Below are 24,143 nucleotides of genomic sequence, written 5' to 3'. Positions count from 1 at the left end.
TGATTGTGCAAATGGCTGCAACTTTTTCCCTCTTCCAGTGTTCATGCCCTTTACAAGGTGACGTTATCACTTCTCCCATCAAGGTTGGAATCTAGAGCCCACTTATGGCAGTTTTAATATATAGCCCCACTATTCTCCCTTTTCCTTGAATCTGGGTGGTAAGGGTTTGACAAAAGGGATATGGCAGAAGTGATGCTATATCAGTTTCTGGGCTAAGCCTTAAGAAACTAGCAGCTTCCACAAAGATGTCTGCTCTCACCACTTCTATTCAGCATTTTGTTGGAGCCAAGGAAATTAGACAAGAAAAGAAATACAAAGTATCCAGATTTGAAAATAAGTACTGAACAATTGAAACGAAATTAATAAAACAATTGCATTTACAATAGCATCGAAAAGAATAAAATACTTAAATAGAAGAAGTGGAAGCTTTGTACACTGAAAACCATAAAACCTTCTAGAAAGAGCTTAAAGAATATCTAAATAAACAGAAAGACATTCAGTGTTCATGGATCAGAAGACTTAATATTGTTAAGATGGCAGTACTCCCCAGATCTACAGAGTCAACAAAATTCCAGCTGACTATTTTTTTTCATAATTCAACAGACTGATCCTAAAACTTATATGAAAATTCAAGGATTCAGAATTGCCAAAACAATTTTGAAAAAAAAAACCCCAAAACCCAAAGTTGGAAGACTCATACTTCCAGATTTTAAAGCTACAAAATTACACAAATTTTGTAGCATAAGGATACCACACATAAAAATTAGCTCAAAATGATCATAAAAACCTAAATGTAAGAGCTAAAACTATAAAACTTTTAGATGAAAACATGAGTAAATCTTCATGATTTGGGGTTAGCCAGTGTTTTCTTAAATGTGATATAAATCACACCTCCTCATGGTATATAATCCTTTTTATATATTTTTCTTTATTAAATACTCCTTGGGTGTGGCAAAAAAAAAAGAAAAAAGAAACTAGCAGCTTCCATTTCCCGTCTCTAAGGATCCATCTCCCATGATGTAAGAAATGTAACCTGCCCCCTGAGAGTCTCACCTGGAGAGGAGTTTGCCAGCCATGTGCCAGAGCCATCTTGGAAGTGGATCCTCCAGCCTTAGTCCAGCTGATATCTGGTGGAGCAGAGATGAATTGTCCCCACTGGGCCTTGACCAAATGACAGAATGGTGAGCAAAATAAATGATTGTTGTTTTAAACTAGTAACTTTTGAGGTGGTTTGTTATATAGAAATATAGATAGCTGGAATATTGCCCTTGAACGGGAGCTGGCTGGCCAATAAAATGTGGAAGAGGTGATGTATAGCCTATACCTGTACTTAAAAGGCCTTGGGAGCTTTGGTTCCAACTTGGTACCCTGCTTTTGGAGCCAGTTGGAGGATAAGGGACATGTGCCCAGCTGCCCTTTGCCCCAGCCAACAGGCCAACAGCAACCCTAACCTCCAGAAATGTGAGACCATCTTGAACCAGTCAGCCTCCCATTAACTGGCCACAGATGCATGAACAAGCTAGTCAAAATCCACCAAGCCTGGTCCAGTCTAGAGCATCTTAAATATTTCTCTTACCTGAATAATCTTGGAGAGGCAGCACATCACCCCAGCAGGCCCTTCTTTACATTATGTGCAACTATTTGGTTCTAAACTCCAACCATGATACGTGTCCCTGAGGGAGTGACGTGAGGATATGTGTAAGGATAAATGATAAGGTAAGGAAAAAGAATATTTTGGTATGGCAAACTGAAGTAATAACTTTAAATAACTATTAATAAAAGAATGAATTTAAAAGCCAGAATACACAGACAATGAAATGCAATGTAGCACTGAAAACGAGTGAACTAAAACTACATGTGTAAGCGACAATCTAACAAAAATAACGTTGAGTGAAAAAGCAACTTCGGTGGCAAAGTGAAGCACTTTTCTCTTAGGCATCTAAACTGTTTTAGCAGTTGGCCCTATAACTGGACACTGACATTTGGGTAAGCTACAAGGGAAAAAGGTAGTGATCGTAGCTTATTTGATAGTTGAAATACAGATTTTATTATTTATGTAAGAGCATTTTCAACATTTCATCAAATTTATTCATATAAAAATAAAACTTATGCCTAATAAGCCATCTATCACAATCAATGAGCTATTGATATTTTAAGAGAGAAGAATTCTTGACAAACCTGAGATTTATACAAATAGGCATATCAATGATGTTAGACTTTAGCTTTAATTTCATCAGTTTTATGAACATTACTCAGAATTTGGCTGCCCAATAAGATTTTCAGAAATTTTATTTAGTATATAATATTTATTTTGTGTATTCAGACTATATTTGTCCTCTATTCCCAAAGCCTCAGGCTCTGCTTGCAGGGCATGGTTTACTTCCAGTTCAGTCGATGCCTCTGGGAACTGGAGCACAACTGGGTGAACGCCTGATCATTCCTGAGAATCACATCACAGAGCTGACACAGGCTTAAAAGCTTGATTCATACTTACCTGCAGGTCGCTTCTGGAATTGTGACTTTCACTCTGTCAAAGCGTTCTGAAGATCTCCAAGAACTGATTACACCAGCTCAGGGTGTGTCACTCAGGGAAGTGAGTACTGTTCCTCACTTGCCATCTTCCACATCTGGTCTGCGACCGGATGCCAGTCCTTCTGAAAACTGGTCAGCCGAGCTCTTCCTTCCTCTGTAGTTTTGCTTTGCTTTTGCCACAGATTAGATGAGATTACTGCCTCCCTGTCAGGGGTGAATACATCCTCGATCTTTGACCTGAGACTTCGCAGTGCTTACTACTGCGGGAGGAGTATATGCCCTGCCCCCACCCTTAACTTGGGCTCTGCTAGGTGACTTGGATGACATGAGATGAGGTTGCTTGCATGGTTGAGCTTGTTGTTTTGCTCTTTTGTCGTCACTATAGGAAGAATTTGTCCCAAATAGCCTTCAGTCCAAAGGTGGAGCAGATCTGAACCTACTCACTTCTGAGGCAGAGCCACTGTAGCCAACTTGCACACCTTTGACTGAGAAAAATAAATGTTTCTGAAAGTAGAATTTGGAGGGTTGTTACACAGCAAAAACTGACTAATGTAAGTTTCAAGTTGGGTCACTCAGAGCTGTGTAATTCCAAGTAGTCCATGAGCTGAGTAACTTTGGCAAATCTCTTCAACAAATATCTAGGGCAGCTATTTCACAATATTAAAATAAATTGAAGACATCCTGTAGACCTAGTAAGTATGCTGCTTCCTCTTTTAATACAGCTTTAATATAATACAGATTTGAATTTCTCCTTAGATGTTTATAGGCATTCTGTTTCTTTTCTCTGGTCAATGTGTAATTTTCAAAAACTTAAAAACATCATTCCCATACAAATATAGAATGAACACATGTCAACAGTTTAGTCAATTCATTAACGAGGGAACAAATAAGATAGGAAAACGGGTTCCAAGAGCATATAAGGTACAGTTATTTCTGTACATTAAGCAAAAGATTGTTAAAAGAAGGTTGCTAGGCTACATACAAAACTGGTTAATGCTCTACAGGGAAAGGAAATATTAACCTTTGAGGTTTTGTTTTATACTGGACTGTGGAAATGAATGAAGATCAACCAGACAAGCAAAGATTATTGTTCAGATCTTGCTATAGCAAGGGAGTCAGCCATTATCACTTGCATTTTGGAAGAGACTCAATGGCAGGCAGAAGAGGAGGAGAAAAGCTTTATAGTGGAAAAAAGGGGAAGCTTTGGGTGTGCCCTGACAGAGGCTGTTGGCATGGGGAAGCCACAGGTGAGCTGAATAGAAGCAGGGCATCCTGTGTGATTGGTTGGGTTTATATTTGGCTTTCTCTGGTTGTTCTTAAGTTGGAAGCAGGGATAAAAATTAGAAAGCTGTCAATTATTGATCCAGTCTTAGCCATTTTGGACTGATTGTTACAGAGATTATTGTTTGGCTTCCTGGATTAGTACTAGAGATAGAGGTCTTACTTCTTACAGGTCCAGTCTACAGCTATATGGCTTCCAGGGCTGGTTACTAGAGATGATGGATTGGTTTCCTGGGCTGGTTCCTGTAAGTTGTGGGTCAGAGTTCTGTTTTTATACATGGTCTGGCTACTGCCCATTTGTATATTCAGCCTCTCAGTAAAGAACTATACAAATTAACATGTAGCTTCACAGTAGTTGAGCTCTATTCAAATAATAAGTTGTAAGTCAAATACAGGTATATTCTCTTAGGAGATTAAAAAGTCCCTTGTGTAGGCCTAATAAACAAAATTATAATATGACATTGAAAAGACATCCCATTGAAAAGTCATACTCTTTACCTTATTTCCAAATTTTGGATAATGCTTGTCTTATCATTGTATATTAAGGAAGAACAGATACAGGAAATTGTGAGTAACCCATACAGTTTTGGAAAAAGTAGAAACTAGACAGGAAGTAGACAGAAGCACTGTAATTGTATCAGTATAAATTTAATACAGGAGGAAATGGCAATATTAGAAGAATCTATGTTGGGCACAGTTTGAGCAGCATTCTTCAATCTGCTTTACCCAGAGTAGGATTTATGTTCTTAAATCTTTGTTGGATTTATGTTCTTAAATCTTGGTTTGATTTACGCCGTGAGTCCATTTCTCAGTTGTTTCACAATCCAAGAGTCAAAGAGACAGATGTTGTCTATTTTTCTCCTCACATCTTAACACTAATTACTTCCCACAATGTATCATTCAGTGAACTAGTTAAATAAGATTTATTTCAAAGACTCTCTTGATCAGTGATTCAAGGAAAACTGGACACACAGGCCTTTTCTTTGGACTTGGAATGCCCTCTTCCCCCTACCAGAGTAGCATCTGGCATAATTGTATTCAGCTTTGCAGTTTTTTGACCAAACTTCTAAAGTTCTCAAATTCCTTACTGGAAGGTGGCTGGAACCTACTAACTCAATTGTGTTTGATAATTAGATAAAATATTTCTTTTCCAAAAACAAAAGGGACAGCACTTCATGCCTTCTTTTGGGTATCTCTGGTGTTCTGTTATCTGTCTTTACCTACGTGTAAACTTGTTAATTCTGGTAGTCATCCAACCATCCACCAGTATTTCACAAGACAGAGGGATGGTATTGTTAATAAGAAAAAGTCTTCAAAATGTAATATTCAGTCCTGGTGTCTGAGTGATTCCCTGGGCCCAGCACAGGGACCAACTTTCCAGAGCCCTGAAGACAAGGGGTAGCACCCCAAAATATGGACTCATTTTCCACTCTACCTTCATTGGCCAAGCAGCTGCCAAGAACAAAGGCCACATCTCCTGATACCTGGCAAACAAATGCAGTATTGCCTCACGAATCGATTGCTTCTCTGAGGTACCTACCAGTGTATTTGGGGAGAAGCTTCAAGAACAAGTTGAGGAGTGGCTGTCCTTCTATGAGACTGGAGAGATTCCATGAAAGAATCTGGATGTCATGAAGGAGGCAATGGTTCAGGCAGAGGAAGCGGCTCCTGAGATTACTAGAAAGCTGGAGAAACAGGAGAAGAAACGCTTGAAGAAGGAAAAGAAAAGGCTGGCTGCAATTGCCCTGGTGTCTTCAGAAAACAGCAGTAGTACCCTGAAGGAATGTGAGGAGACAAGTGCAAGACCCAAAAAGAAGCAAAAGCAAAAGCCCCAGGAGGCTCCTCAGGAGAATGGAATGGAAGACCCCCATCTGTCTCCTCCAAACCCAAAAAAAAGAAATCTTTTTCCAAGGAGGAGCTGGTTAGTGATCTTGAAGAGACAGCTGGCAGTGGAAGTCTTACCAAGAGGAAGAAATCTTTCCCCAAAGAGGAACCAGATAGTGACCCTGAAGAGTCAGGAAACAAGAGGGTTCCCAAGAAAAAGAGGAAGTTCTCTTCCAAGGAGGAGCCTCTCAGCAGTGGACTTGAAGAGGCTGCTGCCAGCAAGAGCAGCAGCTCCAAGAAAAAGAAAAAGCTCCGAAAGCTGTCCCAGGAAAATCAGAATGGACATTTCCCTAGTAGGGCATAACTTACAGAGATATTTCCCAGCCCATCCCCTATAGCCCAATAAAAATAAAAACAAATTCACAAGTCAAAAAAAATGTAATATTAATTTACATACAAATTTAATTAACTGGCTTCAACCATGGTAAAAAAGAAAATCTATATTCCTACTTTAAATTTTATTTGAACTAAATTTTCTCAAATACCATTACTTTGTAGTTTACGAATTCCTACAGTAGTACCATTTATGGCCAAAATGTCAACCACCTGTTTGTCCACTAGATGTCAGTGCATCCCCACACTGAAATTATTGGTAGAGTATCCATCTGGTGACAAAAAAAAAAAAATATGTCTGCATGAGAGGTCACATCCTACCTCCCTCTTATTGGCATGAGACATACCACAACTAGACCAACTTTCCATTATTTTCCATACAGGACAGGATCAGATTGCTTTTATCATTGGCTGATTGACATCTGCAAACTTTGGTCTCAATAGACACTTGCTTTCTTCCCCCTTGTTAAGCATGACTGTCTGCAATTGAATTTGGAGAGGTAATCAGTGCTTTGTTTTGCTGCCTGAAATTAACCATACAGAATGAAACTGAATGCCAGGATTAGGTGACACATATAAATCTGTCTTTCAGTCATCTGACTCATTTGTAATGACCTCCAGAGTGTGCCATTTCTCACCCGGTTGTTACAGCCATACTGCCTACAGTCACTTTATCTGAAACCCCTGGGACTCAGTCGCCTCCTTCCAACTCAGGCTCAGAGTCTGTGTAGAATGCACAGTATGTGTAGTACAATAGAGTCATGTGTTCTTGCCTTCACACGAGCAGGTGTTTAATCAGAGTGCCTTTGGTGCAGTCTCAGGAGTTCATGGTGGTGATAACTACAGGTTCAGAAACTCTTTGCATGGGAACAATTCAGACTGACAGTCTTTGAATCATATCTGGTTGAGTTAAAGGTACATTTGCCAGAGGATGCTCTGAAGAACACTGGTCCTGTAGGATGTGGCTGGATGATACTAAAAGATCTAACAGAAGATCCTAAAAGGATTCCATGGAATACTCTGCAGGAACCCCAATCAGGCATGTTTCTCTGTTGTAGAACTTCCAGCAGCTTTACTATTCTTGTGTGCATTATGAATATCCAAGAAGAGGTTACAACTTTTTTTAAAACCCTTTTTTAAAGGGTTTTACAACTTTTTTTAAACCTTAGAATAATTATTTGACAGTGTATCTTGCCAAACTAGTTGATTTTGAAATGTGAAAAAAGACTAAAAGACCTCTGGACTATAATAAGATAATCGTCTCATATTCCTCTTCATCTTTCTCCTTCCTTCCTTCTCATATATTGAGAACGTGTTAATATGTCAGGTGCTGTGTGGGAACAATGTAATAATGGAGATGTCATACAAAGAACAAAGGGAATTACTAGGGCTTAGTTTTTCCAGTAATGTATCATCTTTGGATCTCAGTACACTTTTTTTTTTTTTTTTTTTTTGCGGTACGCGGGCCTCTCACTGCTGTGGCCTCTCCCGTTGTGGAGCACAGGCTCCGGATGCGCAGGCTCAGTGGCCATGGCTCATGGGCCCAGCCGCTCCACGGCATGTGGGATCCTCCCGGACTGGGGCATGAACCCGTGTCCCCTGCATCGGCGGCGGACTCTCAACCACTGCGCGACCAGGGAAGCCCAGATCTCAGTACATTTTACATTTAGAAAGTTTCGAAGTCCACAAACCACCTGGAAGAGGTGGCACTGCCACTGGACACACGGCTCACAGGGAAGGAAATATCTCCCTATACATTCAGGGGAATCCTTTCAACTTGTACTGCAGTCTTTTAGCGAGGGATTGACAGGAAAGAGATTTAGCCAACAGGAATCTAATAGGCAAATTCAGACTTGTTGGTATGACAGAGGCAAATGTTTGAAACAGAATTAAGTGATCTAAAGACACTGCCTAGGGCTTCCCTGGTGGCACAGTGGTTGAGAGTCTGCCTGCCAATGCAGGGGACAGGGGTTCGTGCCCCGGTCCGGGAAGATCCCACATGCCGCAGAGCGGCTGGGCCCGTGAGCCATGGCCGCTGAGCCTGCGCGTCTGGAGCCTGTGCTCCGCAACGGGAGAGGCCGCAGCAGTGAGAGGCCCGCGTACTGCAAAAGAAAAAAAAATAAAAATAAAGACACTGCCTAAAAAAACCACACAAGGAGAGATGTTAGAGGCAAGAACCAGGGTTAAAATGCAGAAAATTAAAAGCCTGCCTGGAGCTCACAGTGTCCAGTGGCAAGCAAGGCCTTAAGACTGAGAGGATTCCTCGTTTGATGCTTCTCCCTTGTGACAACATGAGGGCTTAAAATGCTCACTGAAACTTGAATGAGGCAAATCTTAGGTTGGTAAATATAGATGCTGCAAGGTCGGAGCTGGGCCTCCCCTCTCCTGCGAATGTTTGCGTGGTGGGCACCATCTGCCCTCCGATCATCAATTTATCCCCATCGTCCTGTCCTGGGGATTGAGAACTCTTCCCTCTTCTCTTTTCACAGATTTCTAGCATTTTCTCATAGAAGTGCAGAGAAGGCTGGAGAAGGGGTGTGGAGAAGTCAGGGCACAACGCTGTCTTTGGGAGGACACTTGGAAGATGGCTAGATCATTAGACTGGGGTGTTTCAGGTAGAGGGATGAAAGTGTGTCTTGACCTTCAACCAGTGGCCATGGGATGTGAATGATAAAGTTAAGGCTTTGATAATCATTCATGTGTAAGCCTCACTTCATCAGCTTAAAGAAAAAAATAAAATCGCTTTTTAAAACCTTTCCTTGAAATTATGATATACATACAGAAAATTGGGCATAAGCGTAAATCTTGAGGAATTTTCACAAACTGAAATGTACCCTTTTAACTAGTACCCAAATCAAGAAAGAAAACATCACCAGGGCCCCAGAAGTCCACTTTGGTTCGCTTTCACTCATTACCCCATGCCAAGAGCAGCCACAATCCAACTTATAACAGCACAGATTAATTTTGCCTGTCTTTGAACTTCATATAAACGGAATCTTACAATTTGTGCTCCTTTGTATGTGGTCTCTTTTATTCAGCATTGTATTTGTGAGGTTCATCTTTACTGTGGATTGCTCATTCCGATGGGTGTAGAAAATTTTATCCTGTAAATTGTTTACCATTTATTCACCTATTTACTGTTGAAGGATGTGGCAGTGATTTCAGTTGGGGGTGATGGGAACAGTGCTGCTATGACCATGCTTGCACATGGTTTCTGGAGAATGTGTAGATGGGTCACGTTTCATTAAATGTTAAATCTATTGGCACAGAACCAATGGGATCTGATTAAGAAAAGTCCATCCTTCACTATCTCAGATCACATTCCCTAGGCAAGTCCAAGGACAGCAAAAGCTCAGCACCACCACCTTGCAGAGGAAAAGCAGAAATTCTAGCACATCTGCCTCTAACACTGCTCTCAGCTGCCCTTTGAGGTGGTGTCTGCTGCAGCCCATCACACACTGTGCATCTGGCCACAGGAGACAAGGTCTCCGCATTATAGAGTCACCACTGTACAGGGCGATCAAACAAATTTGCTCACAGGACTGGTTCTTGCCATGTGTACACACAAACAGCCCCACCTGCCCCAGCCCCTCCTCCTTTTCCTACGCATGAGCCAGGGCAGCTAGATCAGATGAAGTTTGGGCCCCACATTCTCACACAAAGTGTTCATAACCAGATATTCTCTAGTCTATGCCTAGAAATAGGCTTGCTTTGGAATCTGAGTCTCAGTTTAGATTCCCCATGGTTATGATGAGTACTTCAGAATTCTTTGTTGATAGTTCCTGCCACCTGATCTCTGCCAGTGCCACATTCAGTGTGTCTATACACCTTGACACTTAACAGGAAGGGGGCCTTGAGCTTGCTCGCATTTCTCCCAGAATGCTCCTTGAGTCCCCCGACAGTGAATAGATTCAAAAAGGAATGGAAGGGAGGTACCATCTAGCTCCATCTGCCATCAGCTCTAAGCTCTGGGCCTTTGCAAAACTGAAACATTTTCTAACAGAACAATGGGTACCTGTTTTCCATTAGTACAATTAAATGGAAAAAAGAACATCTTCATCAAGGTGACCTAATATTGACTGATAGAAAGCAAATTACAAAAGGATAACTTTTCGCAACATAATACCATTTGTGTGAAATTTAAAACCCCAAGAAACATTGATATATTTTATTGGCAACAGTTAAAAATAAGCCTGAGAGGGCTTCCCTGGTGGCGCAGTGGTTGAGAGTCCGCTTGCCGATGCAGGGGACACGGATTCGTGCCCCGGTCCGGGAAGATCCCACATGCCGCGGAGCTGCTGGGCCCGTGAGCCTGTGCTCCGCAACGGGAGAGGCCACAACAGTGAGAGGGCCGCATATCGCAAAACAATAAAAATAAAAAATAAGCCTGAGAATGGAACATACCAGTCTCAGGATGGTGGTGACCTCTGGAAAGGTGTGGGTGGTAGGGTTTGGCAGGAGACATTAAGTGCATTTGTGACATTTTTTCCAGAGTAATCCAAAGCAAGTATAGCAAAATAGTCATGTCTCTTAAATACTGGTAGTAGATTCATGGATGGTTGTTATATTATTTTCTGAACTTTACATTTGAAAGATTTCATAATTTTTAAATTAAATTTTAAAGTTTTTCTTGTATATACTTCTCCAATACTAAGCTGAAAATGTGAAGTAGAAAAAGCAAGCAAAACTGTATACTGTATATAGCGTGATCCCAACCCTGTGCCAAAAAGTGAAAAGAAAGGAGATTAAAAAACAAATCATAATAAAAGGTTAGCAGTTATTTCCAGTTGGTGGTACGTGTGTGCGCACCTGCATGTGATACAGAGATAGCATGTGTGTTTTTCTTTATATCCCTTTATTTTCCTAATTACTGAAGGAAATTATGCCAAATGTGGCATAAAATTACTTTGAGCTGAAGACGGACATTTGAGAATCAACAGATGCAGAGGAGGGTCTGTCTGAACACCACTTCCCTTTATTTGTCTAAAAGTAGAATCTTCCAAAAGAATTCAATTGCCATAAATCCCCCTTCTAAGGAGGTTTCCTATACTGGGGAAAATGAGAAGCTGGCATTGGGATGAGGAATTGCAAAAGCAAACATTGTTACGAAACCATCATACCTCCCCATCTACTCTCCTAGAGTACAGTTTCTCTTTCCCCAAAGTCATTCATTTTCTCCTAGGTGCCCTTTCTCCCCCTCCTCTTCTCCTGGTAAGATGGTATATAAGCCCCAAATTCTAACTTCTTCTTTGAGCCACATTTTCTGTAAGCTCCCATGTACTTATGTGAATAATCTTTTTCTTTTCTTGGGTTAATGTGTCTTTTGTGTTTAATTTGCATGCCCCTAATTATTAAACATAAGTGAGAAAAGAAGTTTTTTTCTCGCCAACTTTATCTATCTAATTATTTACCTAATTGTTAACTAGTACAAATGAGGGGTGGGGAAGAGTGGAATACAGTAAAAAGAGACAGAAATCTGGTGTAGAACCAGTGGACATTTGCCAAGCCCAGGGCTGGGTAGGTACCAATTCCTTGCATTGCCTTAGCCCTGTGGCAAGTGAAGTCTGCCTCTGTCTGTTTCCGTCTGCCTCACTCAAACCCTCTCAGGCTGTAAGTCCTAGCAGTTTCCTTGCATGAAAACTGGGGCTCAGCTCTGCTTGTTCTAAGCTGCCATGGTGCTTAGAAGTGGCAAAAGGAATCCGGCTGTCTCAACTAGGGAATTTCATTGCACACTTCTCAGCTGCTGGCGAGGGCTGACCGATCTTGTTTAAAGAAGGCCTGGCATTATTTGAGCCTCTTGTTATTTGCATCTAAGCTGTGCTTCCTAAATTGCAAGAAGACATTGTCAGAAGAGGGAGATGGCTTGAGAATAGGACTGAAAGGGTGAGAATGGGCTACTTAGTAGAAGGGGTCATTGCTCAAGATGAAGGATGCCTGGAAGTATCAACCATCCCAGATCACTTGCAGACCCTACCCTCACCTGATGCTGTTGCAGCCATTGCATTTGAGGAGCTTTTCTTGAAGTTCTCTGCTTTCTGGAATCTCCCTTTCATCTGTCAGTACAATTATTCCCTTCCTTATCCCCTGTCAGTGCTTCTCAAACCTTAATGCGCATACAGATCATCTGGGGATCTAGTTAAAAGGTAGATTTTGATACAGCAGGTCTGGGCTGGGACCTGAGATGCTACATTCTTAACCTGCTCCCAGGTGATACCAAGGCTTCTGGTCCACAGACTGAACTTGGAGTAGCTAAGCACTTATAGCACTTCTTTAATTTTTAAAATGAATACCTATGGCATCAGTTGGGTTATTGCCAGAGAAGAATGCAGAAAACACAAAAATGAACATTTATTGAGCACCTATTGAGTACTCAGGTACTATTAGCTCATTTAATGCTCATGTCTGCTGCTTATGTCAGTCTTTGGTTAAGCAGAGCCCTCCACATGGATGGCCCTCTACCCCAGCCCCTGATTTCTGTCCACTGAATTTTGAATCATCTTTTAAGACTCAGTCCAAGCAATCCTGTATTCAACAGGTCCGTTCCTGAAAGGAAGGAAATATAACCGGATTCATCCTGTATCCTGAGTCCCTACCAGTATCTGACATTCAGTTATAGTACAGTTATTGTAGAGGAGGAAAAAACTTTTCCTCTGCTCTCTCAGGTTAAGTGACTGGGGCTTGCAAATTAAACTTACAAAAGACAGCTTAACAGGAGAAAAAGCATACAAATTTTATTCAGTTTTACAATATGTGCACAGGGTTCCACAAAAAAGAAGTGAAAAGCCAAAGAAATGGTTAGATTAGAAGCTTATATTCCATTTTAACAAAAGGTGATAAATTGTGGAGAAGTGACAAGATAAGGGGAAGGGGAAGTTTGGGCTTCTAGGAGTGATAAATTATGGGAATGTATTTATGTATGGGGAAACTAATGGAAGATAAGGTTTATTTTAGTAACATTTGTTACAGCAGATTCATCTTGGTGCTCAATTTCTCATCTTCTTTATGGCCATGCAACTCCCCTGGAGAGGCAATTTATGGCAGTTCTAATTTCTCAGAAGTTTCTGCTTTTAGTCAGACAAGGGAAGCTCTGAGAAGGTTTCTTTCTGCATCTGTTCTCAATTGTCTTGAGCTCAAAATGATCCACATGCCAAAGTGGCATATTTTGAAGTGGTATATTCTGATTCTCTTCAGCACTGAATTAATGTTTTTAGAGGAATAAGTGAATCCCTAAACAACAATCATGAGAAGTAGGTATTATCACTCAGATTTTACAGATGAGGAAGCTGGGAATCAGAGTTAAAGTGACTTATCCAAGATCACACAGTAAAGAGTAGAGACAGCATTCAGCTTTGTACTTATGCTACTTCAAGCCTCAAAAATTAAAGAAGACAAATTATTAAATTTGTGAGAGGTGATTTAGAAAAATATTCCTTGTTGCTGTGTTTTTCTTATCTATGCTGGTACTGGAAAGTTTCCAATATGTACTTGTTTATCTTATTTTTATTTTTACAATACAAAGCTCCTTTGAGACCAGACACTCAGTTTGGATATAATAATATACTTTAATCTTAATTGTTCATGGTACAAAGTATATTCCAGTGAAACTGGATCAAGGCAAACTTGGGAAGCAGCAGAATATACCTCTGGGCACCTCTTTGTCTTTTTGGTCTTTTCTCCTCTTTCTTCCACATAATACCCTGACCTGGGTGTTCAGTTTCCTCATTATCACCTTACACCTGTTAAAATGTCTATTATCAAAAAGATGAGAGATAAATGCTGGCAAGGATGTGGAGAAAAGGGAACCCTTGTACACTGTTGGTGGGAATATAAACTGGTGTAGCCTCTATGGAAAACAGTATGGAGGACTCTCAAAAAATCAAAAATAGAACTACCATATGATCCAGCAATTCCACTTCTAGGTATATATCCAAAGGAATTGAAATCACTATGTCAGAGGTCAAAGAAGTATCTGTACTCCCATGTTCATTGCAGCATTATGCACAATAGCCAGGGTGTTGAAAACAACCAACATGTTTATCATTGGATGAACTGAATAAAGAAAATGTGGTAGATATAGTCAATCAGTATTATTCAGCCATGAGAAAGAAGGAAATCCTGCCATTTGTGACAACATGGATGAACCTTGAGGGCATTATGCTAAGTGAAATAGTCTAGACAGAGAAAGGCAAATACTGCATAGTATCATTTATATGTGATGCTGAATTAAACAGCCATACGCACAAAATGGAAAGCAAAACCAGAATCCTTGCCAGCCAAACAGAAGCCCCACACACACACAAAAACAAACAGCCCAAGGCTCAAACTGGCTTCCAGCTCCCACTAAGCCAGTGGCCTTGGTCCAAGCGGTGCCTTACAAATGGGACCTTCCTAATGGAAAAATCCCCGCACGGGAACCAGAGGTTCCCCAAACGGATCAAGTTGAGCAACCTCAGTGTGCACACCGGGGTGCTCACCAAAATGCCTGCAGAGGTTTTGCGGCATCCCGAACACTACTTTTCTGCTTTCCCAAAATAATTCCTTGAAGTAGGAAGTCCAGGGCAGTGCAGGCAGGAGGAAGAGAGGAACGTCCTCTAGGCAAAGATGGCCTTGGCAGCTGCTAGGGTGGTCCCTCTTTGGCCGTCTACTCCTGCCTCAGAGTTCCAGCTGCCAGGATGGCAGACAGGGTATGACTGGGGCTTGGCCTTTCCAGGCAAGGGTCCCAGGCGATCTGGCCTCTAAAGGAGTTCTCCAACCCTCTGCTCTCTTGAAAGAGGCTGGTGTGGAGAAAACCTCGGAGCATCCGATCAAGCCAAGGGACCCCCCTACCTGGGATGGTCCCATGTGGCCCCACGTTGGGTGCCAAAATTGATGCTGAAAGCTCAGCTTCTCTGTACACCGGTACCTAATCGAATCTCAGAGACAGAGTTTTGGGTGAAGTAGAGAAGGATAGCTTTATTGCTTTGCCAGACAAAGGGGGACACAGTGGGCTACTGCCTCAAAAAACTGTGTCCCCAGTTGGCAAGGATAGTGAGAAGTTTTATAGTAATTGTTCAAAGAGGGCGTGATCAGCTCGTGGACATTCTTCTTATGGGTTGGTGGTGAGCTAAGTAGGTGTCAGCATCATCAGCCTTCAGGTTCCAGCTAGTCTGGGGTCTGTGTGCTTGTGGGTAGCATACCATTTAATCCTTGACTTCTCCCATTTGGAGGGGGTTTCAGTATCTGCAAAACAGCTCAAAGATATTGTTGTGTGTATCCGTTCATGGGGAACCAGAAACTTGCCCCAAGGCTGCACTATTGTTTCTCTTGACTGTTTGTTTCTCCCTTGTCTCGAATCCCCTCCCTTCCCTAATTAACAACTGCTTGAATCTGCCCATTGGAACTCAGGGAAGGTTATGGAGGCTGAATGAAGGCTATTTCCTGTAATCCAAGAAATGGGGGACACAGAAAGTCTTTGTGCCCAGGATCCCCACAGGGCCCTGCTTGGTATCATATGTGGACTCAAAAAATTAAAAAAAAAAACTCGAACTCAGAAACAGTAGAATGGTGGTTTCTAGGGACTGGAGGTTATAGAAAATAGGGAAAAGTTGGTAAGTTGTACTACAAACTTTCAGTTATAAGATGAATAAGGTCTGAAGATCTAATGTATAACACGGTGACCATAGTTGACATAGCACTGTAGTGTATAGTTGAAATTTGCAAAGAAAGTAGAACTTAAGTATTCTCACCAAAAAGAAAAAAAGTAAACATGTGAGGTAACAGATGTGTTAATTAACTTGGTGGTGGGACTCTTTTTAGTGTAAACTTGTGTCAAATCATCACATTGTACACTTAAATGTATTACAACTTTATCAGTTATACCTCAATAAAGCTAAAAAAAAAACCTACAGGTAAGGAAGAAGTACTTCAACAGAGTTAGCTATATGGTGATGGTTGTGATAATTAATTTAATTTGATAATTATTTCACAGTGCATATATATATATAGCAAATCATCACGTTTTACACTCTAAATACATACAATTTTGTCAGTTATTCCTGAATAAAGCTTTAAAAACTTTAAAGAAGATGATATCAAGGAAATATTTTTAATATTTTAGATGTGATATTGACATTGGGGTTATGTAAAATATGTTAAGTGTTAGAAGTGCATATGGAAATATTTAGAGTAAAATGGTACAATGTCACGGATTTTCTCTAAAATACTACAATAAAAGAAAGAGTTAAAGTACAGTGAAATAGTGATAATTCAAAATTCAGGCAGATGGGCATATGGAGGCTCATTATATCATTTTCTGTACTTTTGAAAACTCTCATAAGAAGTTAAAACAACTGCCTAATCCTAACAATCAAATTCCTGGGCATAAAACCCAGAGAAATTCCCACTCAGGACTTATATATATGGTTGATCACTGCAGCCTGGTTTGCAGTAGCAGCAGGTGGAGTTGGACACAACCTCCCTGTCCATCGCTGGGGGAATGCCTAAGCAGAAGGTGATGGTGGTGCAGGAGGGTATCTTAATCTGCAGTTAGGAGTGAGAGTGGTATGCGGGCCTCTCACTGTTGTGGCCTCTCCCGTTGCGGAGCACAGGCTCCGGACGCGCAGGCTCAGCGGCCGTGGCTTACGAGCCCAGCCACTCCGCGGCATGTGGGATCCTCCCAGACCGGGGCACGAACCCGTGTCCCCTGCATCGGCAGGCAGACTCTCAACCACTGCGCCACCAGGGAAGCCCCTTAATTCTTTTTTTATTATACATATATAAAATATTATTTTTATCTAATATGTATTTATATATAATTAATATATACATTCACATAAAACCACACTACATATTTACCAAAGATACTATAAAATTCTAGAAAATATATCCAATACATTGGAATGGTTGCTTGTAGAGGGTAGGGGAGTTGGAGATGGTGATGGGGATGAAAGAGAGTCACTGAATAAAACAAGGAAGTGGCCCTATGTGGAGTAGTAATGTTAGTGTGCCAAACTTAGCAGGATGATTACCTCAGCTTTTCCCACTCCAAAAGACATAAAAATGTCCCAGCCAGGGCCTCTTGAATCAAAATGGGAAATAGGAGGGCTAGAAATATCCATTTTTTCCGAAGTCCTCTCAAGTGATTCTTAAACACCCCCAATTTAATCCATCTTCAGGGGAACTTCCTGGTTCTAGGTCACCAGGTTAGGCCAAGAACAGAACACAAGTTCTGAGGAAGGGCATGCAAAATTCTCCCCAATGTGAATTCCTGTTTGTGTGAGTAAATGGGAATTAGTTCTGAGAATGAGCACTGTATAAATGCTAATTACTTCTGGGCAAACTTAATCTCCTATTTACCACTTAGGGAATTTCCTTTTCAATCCACCTGTAAAGGAGGAAAAGAAACTTGTTATTCTCACCAGTGTTGATTATAATGAGTCAGGCATAATGCAAAGAGGAAAGAATAAAGGATAATGTCCAATATTGATGAAGTATAGAGGAACAGGCAGCTTCAGACGCTGTTGGTGGCAATGTAAACTGGTACTGCTCACAAATCCTGTCTCGAAATTTCCCTTTATAGGAATTTATCCTCTAGAAACACTCCTATGAGTGTATAAGACACATGTATAAGAATGGTCATTTCCACATAGATTGCCATTGGAAAAAGAAAGAGAGCAACCCAAAAGTCCTTGAATATGAGACTAATTAATCATATTATGGTATGTCAGTAACTGTTCAAAAGAATGAGAATCTATGCATACTTCCAGGGAGGGGAATATCCCCCTCCTTCCTCCTCTTAGTTCTTTTGGCTGGCAATTGAAAATGACGTAAGGCAGATGAACAGGAAAAAAAATCAGATTTATTATGTGCACTTAGAATTCACATAAGAATGAAAAATTACAAAGACAGCCAGGCAAGATGAGGTGTATATATATTATTCTGGACTAAAGAGGAGAAATAGGGGTCTGAGACTTCAAAGGGAAGTAAGATAATTCACAGGAAGGTAAAGAGTTAATGTTTGGTAAACAAATGTTGCTGGCCCATCCAAAAAACGGGACACAGAGAGGACTTTGGTCAAATGGGCTTTGCTAGGTTCCTCCCTTTCTACAACACTTAATACTTCACTGTAGCTAACTATGATGATAGCCACTTCTGGGACAAGCCTCCTATTTTAAATTCTTTTAGGCAGTAAGGGGGAAGTTCAAAGGTTCTTCCTGAGTCTTTTGAGCCTTGATTGTTTTCAGCTCAAAATAGTCCATTTGTCAGAGTAGCACATCTTGGGGTGGCCTGCCCCCAACCCCATCAATACTAATGTAAAAATACCTTTCTAAGATGTAATATTTCCAAGGGATACTGCCAAGAGAAAAAGTGAATGGGGGAGCAGTATGTATAATTTTTGTTTTTTAAAGAAGAAAATGAAAATAAAATATTCTAGCATATGTGTAGAAAAACAAAGTTGAATGTATATACTCTGATTTGTTTACAGTGATAATCTGTAGGGCAGGAGATTGGGGAAGTTCCATTTTATGTATTAAGTGTTGTTGACTGAAAAAAAACAACACCGTGTAGAAACTGTGAGTCAAGTTTATTCATTGTCTTACTAAGGACTGTAGTCTGGAAGTCAGCCTCCAGATAGCTCTGAGGAACTGTTCTGAGGGTGAGGTGGGGGGGAGGTGTCAGTATATATGTGATTTTGGTGAAGGGGTACGTGCAACCAACCACACATCCTTGCTGGTCACAAGGAAACAGATGTCTTAGTTAGTAGTTTCAGTGCTTTTCTTTCTTTTTGTAAAATTTATTTATTATTTTTGGCTGAGTTTGGTCTTCGTTGCTGTGCTTGGGCTTTCTCTAGTTGCGGTGAGCGGGGGCTACTTTTCATTGCAGTGCGTGGGGTTCTCACTGTGGTGGCTTCTCTTGTTGCGGAGCATGGGCTCTAGGCGCACGGGCTTAAGTAGTTGTGGCTCGCGGGCTCTAGAGCACGGGCTCAGTAGTTGTGTCGCACGGGCTTAGTTGCTCCACGGCATGTGGGATCTTCCTGGACCAGGGATTGAACCCATGACCCCTGCATTGGCAGGCGGATTCTTAACCACTTCACCACCAGGGAAGCCCCTCAGTGCTTTTCTCAGTATGGGAAGATGCAAGAATTGGGGTTCATAACATTTTCTCCTGAAAATATCTGACTATCTGAAGGCCTGTTCTGCCAGTTTTCCCAGCGCACAGAGTGCCTCATCGTGACCTCCGTCCCGAACTCCTCTCAGGGTGTGTTGTAGATCAGGGTCTGCTGTGGCTAAGGACTCAATCCTTGCAGAACTGGATATCGAGTGACATTTTTTAGTTGGCAGGACTTATGAAATAGTTGTGTGTCAACCAACTCTGTATTGAATTTATAATTTGAGAGAAAACAACAAAGATTTGTTGGTCTCCTAGCAAATTAAGTAGAATTCTAAAAAGGTCTCCACTCTCCTATATGATGTACTATAGGACTTAAGCACCATGCTGTGAGAACACATCTTGATTAAGTAGACATTTTGTGGTTGAGGAAGTTTACTAATAGGAAGTCATTGGCTTATGATACATGGAAAATGGAATTGTTTAAGCAAGCAAAAACTACACCAGCAAGAAATCCAAGCCAGACCAAGTGCTTACACATAGAAAGGGCCAAAGAGAATATAAGTTGCTTTAAAAACTGGAAGCAACTGGTTCTCATAATAAGATCTATAATCTTTTGAGCTAATTATTTTCTTTGCTATATCTTTCACTGAGGAGCAGGACAGGTTTTCACAATGAAGTGTGAAATTGCTGTTAAAGCATCCTCTAGCCCCTCCCCCAGCAGAAAAAAAACTGAGTAAGCCAGGAGGGAAATCAGAGTGCAGTGGCAGGGAAGGAATGTGGACAGTTCAATTGCAGTTACCTAGGGGCATGTTTTTTGTTTTAATTTAATTTCTATTTTATATTATAGTTGATTTACAATGTTGTGTTAGTTTCAGGTATAAAGTTATTCAGTTATACATATATCAATACATATATACATTCTTTTTATACATTCTTTTCCTAAATAGGTTATTATAGAATACTGAGTAGAGTTCCCTGTGCTATACAGTAGGTCCTTGTTGGTTATCTGTTTTATATACAGTAGTGTATATATGTCAATCCCAACCTCCTAATTTATCCCTCTCCCCACCTTTCCCCTTTGGTAACCATAAGTTTGTTTTCGAAGTCTATTTCTGTTTTATACATAAGTTTATTTGTATCCTTTTTTTAGGTTCCACATGTGATATCATATGATATTTCTCTGTCTTTGTCTGACTTACTTCACTTAGTATGATCATCTCTGGATCCATCCATGTTGCTGCACATGGCATTATTTCGTTCTTTTTTTTTTGCGGTACACAGGCCTCTCTCTGCTGTAGCCTCTCCCGTTGCGGAGCACAGGCTCTGGACGCGCAGGCTCAGTGGCCATGGCTCATGGGCCCAGCTGCTCCGCGGCATGTGGGATCTTCCCGGACCGGGGCACGAACCCGTGTCCCCTGCATCAGCAGGCGGACTCGCAACCACTGCGCCACCAGGGAAGCCCTATTTCATTCTTTTTTATGGCTGAGATTCCATTGTATATATGTGCCACATCTTCTTTATCCATTCCTCTGTCGATGGACATTTAGGTTGTTTCCACGTCTTGGCTATGGTAAATAGTGCTGCAGTGAACATTGGGGTGCATATATCTTTTCAAATTATGGTTTTCTCCAGATATATGCTCAAGAGTGGGATTGCTGGATCATATGGTAGTTCTATTTTTAGTTTTTTAAGGAACCTCCATACTGTTCTCCTTAATGGCTGTCCCAATTTACATTCCCACCGACAGTGTAGGAGGGTTCCCTTTTCTCCAAACCCTCTCCAGCATTTATTGTTTGTAGATTTTTGATGATGGCCATTCTGACTGGTGGGAGGTGATACCTCATTGTAGTTTTGATTTGCATTTCTCTAATAATTACCGGTATTGAGCATTTTTTCATGTGTCTGTTGGCCATCTGTGTGCCTTCTTTGGAGAAGTGCCTTTTTAGGTCTTCTGCCCATCTTTTGATTGGGTTGTTTTTTTGATATTAAGCTATATGAGCTGTTTGTATATTTTGGAGATTAATCCCTTGTTGGTCACTTTGTAAATATTTTCTCCCACTTTGTGGGTTATCTTTTCGTTTTGTTTATGGTTTCCTTTGCTGTGCAAAAGCTTTTAAGTTTAATTAAGTCCCATTTGTTTATTTTTGTTTTTATTTTCCTTGCTCTAAGAGGTGGATCTAAAAAGATATTGCTGTGATTTATGTCAAAGAGTGTTCTGCCTATATTTTCCTCTAAGAGTTTTATAGTATCCAGTCTTACATTTAGGTCTTTAATCCATTTTGAGTTTATTTTTGTGTATGGTGTTAGAGAATGTGTTAACAACACTAGTTAGTTGCCCTCCCACCTCCAGTGATGACTGCACTGGACTGTAGGAAGTGGAGAGCTTGCATTCGTTATCCGTGTCTGGAGGTGCTTGAGGGAGGGGGAGGGGGTGTTCACAGCCCAGAGATTTCATTCCCCTGAGTTTTAAGGAAACCAATACCCTGTATGAGATCTTGGTGAGCTCTGCCAAACAGACGTAATAGGGTGTCAGTGAAGAGAACCTAACACTGGGGATCTGGACGTGTGCAGTGAGTCTGCATCGCCAACTAGCTGGTTGATTTTGAGCAAATTTGGTTGCCTTTTTAGGCCTCATTAAAAATGAGACCAATTATAGTACAAACCTAATTCTATCATTCATCAGATAAGGTGGTTTTAAGGATTAAACAAGGTGATGCTCGCAGAGTATTCAGCATAACACCTAAGAGAATTAGTGCTTGATATATAATACCAATGATTCTTACCATTGCAGTTGATGAAATAAAGTATATTTTGAGGCCAGTTTTCTTCTAGGTGGTGTATTACTTTTCTATTTCTGTATAACAAATTGCGATAAATATTTATGACCTCGTATGATTTCTTTGGGTTAGGAATTAGGGGTGCCTTATCTGAACAGTCTCTGTTGGGGTCTCTCATGAGATACTACAATCAGAATTTCCACCATGACTGTGGTCTTCTGAAGGCTTGACTGGGGCTGGAGGATTGCTTCCAAGATTGTGCCTCACATGCCTGGCAAGTTAGGGCTCTTGTTGGGAAGAGGGATCACTTCCCCATCATATGGGCCTCTTCATAAGGCTGCCTGAGTTTTCTTATGACATGGTGGCTGGCTTCCCCTACAATGATCCAGTAGAGTGTGGCAGAAGCCTCACTTTCTTTTATGACCTAGCCTTGGAAGTCACATTCATCATTTTCCCAATGTCCTATAGGTTGCACAGGTCAGCCTCACTTAATGTGGGAGGGGGCTCTACAAAGTGTGAGTACCAGGAGGCAAGATTCACAAGAGCCATCTTGGAGGCTGGATTCCATAGACCTTAAGCCTTCCTTAGACCAAATGAAACTCTAATTCTCACTTGACCAGCATCCAGACAGTATAGGCCTCTTCCTACATGAGAATGGAAGTTTCAGGAGGAGGAAAGCAAAGATAAATTATGATATCCTTCTTCAGGACATTACAGTCTAGGAGGGAATGTAGACATGCATATAAGGAGTAAGGGCAGAGAAAGGGATACTTGTGAATCAGTCTTTTAGTTCTTGGGTTGGCAGCAAATAATAATCAATCATAATACTAACCAACATTTATTGAGTGTTATCTGTGTGTAGGAATGTACTAAATCTCTTCGTAGTAGCTCAGTTAATCCAACTCTGCAAGGGAGCAGAGGGGAGGTACTATTATCATCCCATTTTCCAGATAAAGGCAACTGGGACACAGAGAAGTTAAGTAATAGCCCAAAGATCACACAGAGTAAAATTAGATGAGATTTCTGTCCAAAGAGGCTGGCCCTAGAGTCCATGTTCTCAATCCTTACATGTATCAGTCTGGGTTCAATCAAGGAAGCAAAAGCACCATGAGAACTATAGAATAAGGAATTAATTACAAGAATTAGACTTCACCCAGATGTGAGAAGAGCTGGAAGAATAAGGATCCACAGATAGAAGTTGAGGAATCAGAGAAAGGTCATGTATTTGTTAGTTAGGGCTGCCATAACAAAGTAGACTTACTGGTTAAAATTATATATGTATTTTCTCACAATTTCAGGCTTAGAAGTCCAAGATCAAGGTGTCATCTGGGTTGGTTTCTTCTAAGGCCTCTCACTTTGGCGTGCAGATGGCCATCTTCCCCTGGTGTCCTCACATGGTGTTTCGTCTGTGTGTCTGTGTCCTAATTTCCTCTTTTTATAAGGACACTGGTCATATTGGATTAAGGCCTACCCATATGACCTCATTTTACCTTAATCACCTCTTTAAAGGCCCCATCTCCAAATACAGTCACATTCTGAGGTCCTGGAGTTAGGACTTACACAAATGAATTTTGTGGGGACATAATTCAGCCCATAACAGGTCACTAAGCAGCCCTGGTGGGGGTGGATGAGCAGAACCTTCAGGAAAATCTGAAGCTACGACACACTCCAGCTGCTGCAGTGGGGCCGCGAAGGGAGCTGATGTAGAAGTTCGCAGAGGGTCAGCTCTCCATGACTGTCACTTTATGAGCTCCTGGCTGTGGACCTGGGCTCCGCACGGCTCACCAGGACCAGCGGTAGGAAAGGAAAATTGGACGTATGGCAGGGAAGTCACAGACAAAGTGAACCCAACAGCACCTCGGTGTCCACCCCTCACACCTACCACCAACACTGACCTTCAGAGGATAGTGGCTGCTGCTCCATGTCCATGTCCAAATCTCAGACAACTTCACTTTTGGCAACTCTAACCCAGACCATCTAAGAAAAGGAATTCTGGGAAATGTAGTTCCAAACATAACTAAGTTGTCCACAGAACCATATAGCACATTATATACTGTATCCCTGGGTGCTAAACTGCCTCTGGAAAATAGAAAATCTCTAAAATCACTTCTGTTTTGAAATACTCTGTATTTGGGTTTCCATTGGTCAGCATCTTAAATACTATTGCAACCTATTAAATCCACAAATAAGTCCTTTGCACCCTGATCTGAAGAGAATTATCAATTCATGATTACATACACTAAGGGG

The 24,143-nt window shown here is 41.2% G+C and overlaps 1 long non-coding RNA gene and 1 pseudogene across 1 annotated transcript in view; both read left to right on the top strand.

Annotated features, from left to right (window-relative positions):
- LOC137233071 (uncharacterized) overlaps nt 1–24,143 on the top strand; it is a 130,838-nt gene that overhangs the window by 96,065 nt on the left and 10,630 nt on the right. Inside the window, exon 2 of the long non-coding RNA XR_010947281.1 lies at nt 1,003–1,181. This is a non-coding gene — a long non-coding RNA (uncharacterized lncRNA). The remainder of the gene's footprint in view (nt 1–1,002; nt 1,182–24,143) is intronic.
- On the top strand, nt 5,146–6,063 carry LOC137233070 (nucleolar protein 56 pseudogene; annotated as a pseudogene).

The sequence above is a fragment of the Pseudorca crassidens genome, chromosome 10 (assembly GCF_039906515.1).
Source record: "Pseudorca crassidens isolate mPseCra1 chromosome 10, mPseCra1.hap1, whole genome shotgun sequence".
In the NCBI taxonomy this organism is placed as follows: Eukaryota; Metazoa; Chordata; class Mammalia; order Artiodactyla; family Delphinidae; genus Pseudorca; species Pseudorca crassidens.
Note: the sequence above shows the minus strand (reverse complement) of the source record. Positions and strands in the feature narration are given on the sequence as shown.